The sequence below is a fragment of the Elephantulus edwardii genome, unplaced genomic scaffold (genome assembly GCF_000299155.1).
Source record: "Elephantulus edwardii isolate Elephantulus edwardi_28Jun2011 unplaced genomic scaffold, EleEdw1.0 scaffold00054, whole genome shotgun sequence".
NCBI lineage: Eukaryota > Metazoa > Chordata > Mammalia > Macroscelidea > Macroscelididae > Elephantulus > Elephantulus edwardii.
In genome coordinates this window covers 4,131,865-4,141,451 of record NW_006399804.1, presented here as the reverse complement: position 1 = coordinate 4,141,451, position 9,587 = coordinate 4,131,865, and the positions used below count along the sequence as shown (strand labels likewise).

General features: G+C 39.2%; 1 protein-coding gene across 1 annotated transcript in view; it reads right to left on the bottom strand.

Moving 5' to 3' along the window:
- MLLT10 (myeloid/lymphoid or mixed-lineage leukemia (trithorax homolog, Drosophila); translocated to, 10) overlaps nt 1-9,587 on the bottom strand; it is a 318,731-nt gene that overhangs the window by 201,893 nt on the left and 107,251 nt on the right. The gene's annotated exons all lie outside the window — the stretch shown is intronic.

Genomic DNA, 9,587 nt, shown 5'->3' with positions numbered 1-9,587 from the left:
TAGGGGTCCTCCACGTAATTACCAGCAGAATTACCAGAATAGTGAGAGTGGGGAGAAGAACGAGGGATCGGAGAGTGCTCCCAAAGGCCAGGCCCAACAACGCCCGCCCTACCGCAGGCGACGGTTCCCACCTTACTACATGCGGAGACCCTATGGGCATCGACCACAGTATTCCAACCCTCCTGTACAGGGAGAAGTGATGGAGGGTGCTGACAACCAGGGTGCAGGAAAACAAGGTAGACCAGTGAGGCAGAATATGTATTGGGGTTTTAGACCACGATTTCGCAGGGGCCCTCCTCGCCAATGACAGCCTAGAGAGGACGGCAATGAAGAAGATAAGGAAAATAAAGATGAGACCCAAGGTCAGCAGCCACCTCAACGTCGCAACTTCAATTACCGACGCAGACGCCCAGAAAACCCTAAACCACAAGATGGCAAATAGACAAAAGCAGCTGATCCACCAGCTTAGAGTTCGCCCGCTCCGGAGGCTGAGCAGGGCGGGGCTGAGTAAATGCCAGCTTACCATCTCTACCATCATCCAGTTTAGTCATCCAACAAGAAGAAATGAATATGAAATTCCAGCAATAAGAAATGAACAAAAGACTGGAGCTGAGGACCTTAAGTGCTTGCTTTTTGCCTGTTGACCAGATAACTAGAACTATCTGCATTATCTATGCAGCATGGGGTTTTTATTATTTTTGCCTAAAGATGTCTCTTTTTGGTAATGACAAACGTGTTTTTTAAAAAGCCTAGTTTTTCTCAATACACCTTTAAAGGTTTTAAAATTGTTTCATATCTGGTCAAGTTGAGATTTTTAAGAACCTCATTTTTAATTTGTAATAAAAGTTTACAACTTGATTTTTTCAAAAAAAGTCAACAAAACTGCAAGCACCTGTTAATAAAGGTTTCAAATAATAAAAAAAAATCATCATCATCATCATCATCACCACTGGACTATGCCCACCATTATACTGTCTTTTCCAGTCCCTTCTGGATCTAACTCATCATTTCCTTTACCCACTCCCTCCACCCATCAAACTATGCAACCCTGTGACTTCATCCCTACATATCCTCACCCTACTGCTCCCACCCCCTTGGATCCCCATACATATTTTTTACAATTAAAAGGGTAAAAAAGTCAATGGCCATTGATGTTACATAAAACAAAATATCTAAGAATGGTTATAGGAAAACCAAATATGGTATGTGGGCTTCTACGAAAAAATATTTTTAATGTTAATTTATCTATAGTAATACTATATTTTCCTTTTACATCATATTAATAAAATCACCAGCAGCTCCTCAAAAGGAAGCACACATCTCCTCCCATACAATTTACAGCCTCAGAAACTTACTGGAGGATCAATGCTACCTCCACAGAAACAACAGATAAATAGAAAAAGAGATTTCCAACATTTGCTTGATCATTTATTTGCATCTAGGATCTACTAGGAATAATTAGTTTGGTAGATGTGGTTTCTCCTAAAACAATGAGCCAAAATGAAAACTTCTGATCTTGGATTGACACAGGTAGGCATCATGATCTCAAATATGCTAATTTTCCTTCATTCTGCCTTCAGAGTCTTTAAATTGTTGTTGTTGTTGTTATGTGCCGTCTACCAACTGCTTTTATGGAAAAAGAAAAAAGGTCAGTTTCCTCTTCTTTGATTTATGTTGTTGTTGTTGTTGTTGTTGTTGTTGTTATGTGCCATCGAGTCGCCTGCAACTCATAGCGACCCTATGTACAACAGCCCTAAACTCTGCTCTGTCCTGTGCCGATCGCACTGTCTCTGACACTCCCATCCCAATTATCCCAGTCACTGAATCAATCCACCTCATAGAGGGCCTTCCTCTCCTGCGCCGTCCCTCCACCCTCCCAAGCATGATGTCCCTCTCTAAGGACCGGTCTCTCCTCACAACATGTCCAAAGTAAGTTAGACGGAGCCTCAGAATCCTTGCCTCCAAGGAGCCACCCGGTTTAACCCTCTCCAGGACAAATCTGTTTGCTTTCCTAGCAGTCCATGGTATTCTCAATACTCTTCTCCAGCACCACAGCTCAAAGGCATCAATTCTCCTTCTATCCTCCTTGGTCATTGTCCAACTCTCTGATGCGTAACAGGTGATTGCGAAGACCATGGCATGTATCAGACGCACCCTAGTCTCCAGAGAGACACCACTGCTCTTCAGCACTGTGGAGAGGTCCCTAACAGCAGACTTTCCCATGGCAATGTGCCTTTTAATTTCCTGGCTGCTGGTGCCAAGACTGTTGACTGTGGAGCCAAGCAAACTAAAGCTGTGTACAATCTCAATCTCTTCACCATCCATCCTGATGCTGCCAATTGGTCCAGTGGTGAGAATCTCTGTCTTCTTAACACTGAGCCTCAATCCATATTGTAGGCAGCAGTCCTTGACACTCTGCAGCAGGTGCTTCAGTTCCTCTTCAGTTTCAGCAAGCCAAGGAAGCTTCATATATAAGTTATTAGATGGAGGGCTGGTCAAAGGGGTGAAGGGAGGGGGTAGAAGTGGATGGGTATCCTGGTGGATGGTGGAGCAGGGAAATAAGTGGGTAAAGACGCGTGTGAGAAAGGCAGGGACAACACTGACACTAAAGTTAACTCCGCAATAAAGGATATACCTTTAACTTGCTGGTCTGTCTGAGACTTCTCTAAATCTGAACATTCACATTAAGACAGACTAGGAAGAAGGATTGGCCATCCACTTCTGAAATAGCAGGCCTCTGAAAACCCTATGTACAACAGAACACATTTAGATAACAGAAATGGCAAAGGAGGTTGAGTTTTCAAGTATGGAAATACAAAGGAAGAGGAACAGTTGTAAGCAGACACTGGTGATTGGGACATGGAATGTGAGAACCATAAATGTAGGAAAATCAGATATTGTTAAGGAAGAAATGGAACGCATAAATATTGACATACTAGGCATTGGTGAGATGAGTCTTTAAATATCCTGTTAATAATCTAACTTATGCCTTCCCATCAACCTTCTCTCAGCTGGCTAATTGCTATTCAGTCCTCAAGTTCTGTATTAAATTCACTTCTTCACTTAATGGTTTTCTAAAATTCAAAATAGGATAGGTACAATGTAATCAATTACTTATACTTCCCATAAGGAGCCCTGGTGCCATAGTGGTAAGGCATCAGGCTGCTAACCAAATGATTGGCGGTTTTGAATTGATCAAGAAAGACGAGGAGTCTCCTCCCATGAAAATATACAGACTCTCTGTGTGCGTGTGTGTGTTGTTTCAGAAAGCTGGACAATGACTAACGATGACAAAAGAATAGATGCCTTTGAGCTGTGATACTGGAGCAGAGTCTTGAACATACCAAGGACTACCAAGAAAACACTTGGAGAGGGTGAAACCAAGTCTCTCCTTGAAGGCTAGGATTTTGAAGCTCAATCTATGTCACATAGTTTAGACACATGGCCAGGAAAGCCTGGTCTTTGGAGAAGGACATCATGCTCAGAATAGTGGAGGGACAGCAGAGGGGAAAGACCCCAGATGAGATGGCTTGATACAGTATCTGGGGTAAAGAAAGTCAGTGAATCAGAATTAGTGAGAGTAGCTCAGAATAGGGAAGGTTTCAGAGCTGCTGTATATAGGGTTGCTAAACATCACAGGCGACTCAACAGCACAGACCAACAACAATATACACTATATTATATTTTCTTTTATTTAAGCCTCTTGTTCAGAGTCAATAAGACCTCTGGGAGGGCCTTTGCATTTAAAATTCAGTGGTTATTATTTTGGAGGAACATTTTCTAAGTGGTACAGCAATCTTCTGTCAATATGTTGTACTGAAGCAATCAGGGGTTGCTGTGACATTGAACCTTGTGTGCCACTGGGGTGTCAAATGCTATAATGGCTGTGCATGGTGGACAGTGTTTAGAGGAGCTCCCAGTTTAAGACAGGTTTGAAAGCAGGAGTGGCATCCACTTCCTAAACAACATGCCTCTGGAAACTCTATGGACTTTGATAAATAACAACAGTTATAGAAAAGCTTCAGGCCTATTGTTCATAGGGTCACTATGAGTAGTGCTAGACTCAACAGCAAACAACAAGTATATATATGCACACATACACATAGATATATATATACATGTATGTGTGTTGTGTATGTAAACACACACACACACACACACACATACGTACTTGAAAATCCAGTGGAAGGTGGTTATGAGTTGAACTCGATTGAAAAGGCGATCAAGTGTCCCTCAAATGAGTCTTGATGGCTAACCGAAAGGTAATCAATGCACACTCAGCAACCACAGACCACAGATGTGACACTCTGCATCCAAAAATTTTATATACTTTATTCTTGATATTTGTCAGAATCACACTTACACAATTATGACTACCAATCTGTCTATACTATAAACTCTATCTCATAATTATAGAAATGTCTTGATATGGTCAAACAAAAACATTAGCTAATAAATAGAAGGAATTGGAAACAAAAGTGGCATCCACTTCCTAAATAACAGGCCTTAAGAAACTCTATGAACTTTGCAAAGAAAAAAAAAAAAAAGAAACTCTATGAACTTTTATAAATGTTGATAGTTGTAGACAGGCTTCAAGCCTTTTCTTCATAGGGTCACTAAGAATCATGCTCAACTCAAAGGCAATTTTATATAGATTAAATATATAAATAGAATAAATGAAACTATAAGCATATCTGTTAAAGGAGGACAATAGTTTGCTTCTAAGTTATAAAATAACCTCCCTTACAAAAGAACAACACTGCTACTCAGATGTTCTATTTTATGAGAAATAAGGGAAAAAAATAGGTACTCATAAAAGAACAACTAAATCTAATATTCTAAAACAACTTATTACTCTCTGGGAAAGTGTAAGTAAATGTTTAGCAATTAAAAATGAGAAAATAAACAAATTATTTCATCAATGAAAAACAATTTCAATCTAATAACTAAAAGCAAACAAAATTAGTAATCAAGTCTAATGGATTCAAACGACCTATAAAAGGTAAGTAGAACAGATAATTTATCAAAAAGTAGACTGCTAAAGCTTTTATTAACTAAAGACAAAAACAGGCACAACAAACATGTAACATTTTATCTACCTTGAATACAAAGAAATGGAAATACAAAAATCAGAAAGAAGCAAGCACTCTACTCATTTAGTAAAATCGGTCTTTTAAAATAAATCACAGCGAGCTCTGGTGGCCTACTGGCAAGAATCTGCCCTGCAACCTGAGAGGTTAGCGGTTCAAATCCACCAGATGCTTTGTTGGAGAAGGAGGAACAATCTCCTCCTGTCCCAGTCAAATCTGATTTGACGGTACACACACACAATAAAAATAAAATAAATTTTTTAAAAAAATCACAATGACAAGGCGCAGTGGCACTTGTCCCTGGGTGGTACAATCAGACTGGATGTTGTTGTTGATTGCCAACAAGTAGAACACGATTGACTCATAGCAACCCTATGAACAAAAGGCCTGAAACATTTCTTTAACTAACACCATTTATCAAAGTTCATAGAGTTTCCAGAGGCTTGTTGTTTAAGAAGTGGATGCCACTCCTGCTTCCAAACCTGTCTTAAACTGGGAGCTCAACCAAACACTGTCCACCATGGGTAACCTTTATGGCATTTGACACCCCAATGGCACAAAGTTCAGCATCACAACAGCCCCAGGTTACCGCAGTACCGCATATTGACAGAAGAGTGCTATACCACTTAGAATGTTCCTCCAAAATATAACAACAAAATTTAAATACAAAGGTCCTCCCAGGAGGTCTTAATAACAATCAGATAGGCACTCAATTACTAAAAAAAACCTGGCTGTTTGCAATTACTCTGTGGTGCTTCAGAAGCTAGTAAAAGGTTTCTCAAACATCACAGTCTTAAAAATTCTGTCCAGTTCTATCTCACATATACAGACAGACCATAACTTATAATCGATATGATAACAATTGGGGTTTCTGTTATTTATTTGTATTTTAGATGAGATTATTATACTCTCACAAATTTAGTAATGAGGTAAAGAAAAATACTGATTCATATAACTGCCAACTTTACCTGGAAAGGATAGAGACTCCACATAGTAATACTAAAGACAGACAAAAAACAGTCTTACACATTCTGATCTGAAAACAGTAACCAAAACAACTTGATAATGGCACAGTGAATGGTATAAAAAACTAATGGAATAGAATTAAGAACCCAAAAATAAAACCACCCACATACAGACAAGTGATTACAAAATGGACAAAGGAAATGGACAGACATGTTGCCAAAAACATTTCAGATAGGCAACAAACAAATTCATGAAGAAATGCTCACACTATTAAAGATGCAAATCAAAGCAAGGACTAAATATCATCTCACACGGGAAAACTGCAATTTTCAACAAGACAATAAATAACAAATGCCAGTGAAAGTGTTTAGAAACTGGAACATTTATACATTGCTGGTACGAAAGAAAAATGGTGCAACCATTAAGGAAGTTAGTTTGGCACTTTATTAGAAAGTTAGGAATAAAAACATTATTCCAGGAATCCTATTACAACAATGTATCTCAAAGAAATAAGGTCTGTTAAACAAAGCAACAAAGTCATAACCTGTATTTATTACAGCATTATGTACATAGCGGAAGAGCTGGAAACAAGTGTTTTTAAAATATTGATAAATTCACCTAAAGGACCTGTTAACTTCCCAAATCTCCTTAACTGTGAATATGAGTCCGTAAAATCTATGTGGTCACTGCAACGAATTTTGGACCCAGCAAAGCAGTAAGATTAGTGTTAAAATCAGAAGTAGGAGCATTGGAGACCATGTCTGATGGAACAGAAATTGTTTTATACTGTGAATATTGTAGATTAAACAGTTCTCTTCCCCTTTGTGGAGTAACAAAGTTCAAATATGGCCATTCCCATGCTTCTGTGCTCTTTTGTGGTTTGTTTGTGTTTGGGGTCTTTTTTTTTTAGGTTTCCCATGCTTCTATGCTCTTTTGTGGTTTGTTTGTGTTTGGGGTCTTTTTTTTTAAGTTTCTGAGGGTGTGAAACTTTTTGTTGTTGTTGTTATGTGCCGTCGAGTCGTTTGCAACCTATAGCGACCCTATGTACAACAGCCCTAAACCCTGCTCTATCCTGTGCCAATCGCATTGCCTCTGACACACCCATCCCGATTACCCCAGTCACTGAATTCATCCATCTCATAGAGGGTCTTCCCCTCCTGCGCTGTCCCTCCACCCTCCCAAGCATGATGTCCCTCTCCAAGGACCTGTCCCTCCTGGCAACATGTCCAAAGTATGTCAGACGAAGCCCCAGAATCCTTGCCTCCAAGGAGTAGCTTGGTTTAACCTTCCCGAGGATGAATCTGTTTGCTTTCTTGGCAGTCCATGGTACATTCAATACTCTTCTCCAGCACCACAGCTCAAAGGCATCAAATCTCCTTCTGTCCTCCCTAGTCATTGTCCAACTCTCTGATGCATAACAAGTGATTGCAAAGACCATGACCTGTACCAGGCACACCTCAGTCTCCAGATAGACACTGTTGCTCTTACCAGGCACACCTTAAGTCTCCAGAGAAACACTGTTGCTCTTGAGAGAGGTCCCTAACAGCAGACTTTCCCATCACGATACATTTTTTTATTTCCTGGCTGCTGTTGCCAAGAGTGTTGACCATGGAGCCGAGCAAACTGAAGCTGGTGTTTTTTTTTAATTGAGATTTTAATTAAGGCTTACCAAGAACTTGGATTTTCATTCATTGTTTCACATTTTCCTCTCTACCTAGCCCTCCCAGTTCAGTTTTCTCTTCAAATAAATTCCCTCATTGTTGTACAATTTCCTCTACCCACCTCCAGTCCACTTTGCTATATACCTCTTATTCTGTACTGTTGTCATGCAAATAATACCTTATCTTATATTCCTTTTAAAACAGTTCTTTCCCTCATTCATTTCAACACAGTCTATATTATTTATTCCCTCTTTTCTTAGTTTCCCTCCAAATTCCATGTCAGTCCTGTTTTATAATAGTGGCACTATGCAATATTTGTCCTCTTGTGACTGAGATACTTCACTCAGCATAATGTCCTCCAGGGTCACCTATTTGTATAACATGAGTTCCTTGTTTTTCAGTTCTACAAAGTATTCCATTGTGTGAATATATCACAGCATCTCTATCCATTCATTTGTTGACGGTCACCTGGGTTGTTTCCGTCTCTTTGCTATTGTAAACAATGAATCAATAAACATAAGCATGCATTTATTTGTTAGGATGGAAGTTCTGGTTTCTTCTGGGTATATTCTCAGTAGTGGAATTGCTGGGTCAAATGGCATTCCTATTTCCAACTTTTTAACAAAGTGCCATACTCCCTTCCAAAATTGCACTATTTTACATTCCAACCAATAGTTAAATCAGGGTTGTAATTTCTTCACAAACTCACCAGCATTTGTCATTTGCTGCTCTGGTAAACTTTGTCCTCTTACTGGGGTTAGGTGTCTTATAATTGTTTTTGATCTGCATCTCTCTTAGAGCTAGGGATTTTGAACATTTCTTTATGTGTTTGTTCACCATCTGAATGTCTTTCTTTGGTGAAGTGTCTGTTTATATTCTGTGCCCAGCTTGTGACTGGCTTGTTTATCTTGTTATGGTGTCCCATGTTCTTCTTATGCTCATATTTTTTTAAAAAGTACTAATGTAGGGATTTCATGTAAGATGGCAGTGTTGAGCAGGTCTAAAACCCCAAACCTCACACAAGAACATCAAGTAAAGCACCTAGCAGTCTAAGCTCTGCAAGAACTCTAGAAAGCAAGCAAAGGTGTGTAGCACACTTAAACAAAAAAAGACCAAACAGGCTGTTTAAATGTAAAGTTCTTGGGGTTTTCTTAGTATTTTAATCCAATCCAACGTTAGCAAGCAGTAACTATGCGCCAATCACAGCTCCAGTTCTAAACAAGGTGGCCAGATATCTTGCTCTAGAGAAAACAAATGAGACCTTCCCTGGTAGTCTGTTCAGTGTGTCTTGTTTTATAGATACAGACTGAATAAAAAGCTTCTATATTGGTCTGGCCTAAGTCAAAGCTTATGCAGTGTAGCAGAGAGAACAACAAACAATGATTGCTGTAATCACCTAAAGCCAATGAAGTACCCAAATGACCCTAAAGAGATGAACTAATGTCCATGATAAAAGTTTCAAGCAGGAAAGGTCACATACACTTGTTGAGCAAACATGATAGTCTAATATCTCAGCCACAACAAAAAATCATAAAGGATACCAAAATTTTATGAAGGATCATTCAAATTAACAAGCTGAAAGGAGAAAATCCAACTCTAAGGGAGCAAAGAAAAAGAGACAAGAAGACAAACAACGAAATTAAATGGTAAACTGACAAAATAATCAGTTTTTCAAAATCACTGATGCTGCTGTGTTATCTGCCATCAACTCAGAACCAATTCATGATAAATCCTTCAGCAAATTTTCAGAGACTATAAATCAAAGACTCAAATATATCATATGGTCATCTGACTCAAAATGCCCCATGCCAGTCCATCTCATCTCACCAATGCCTAGTATGTCAATATTTATGCATTCCATTTCTTCCTT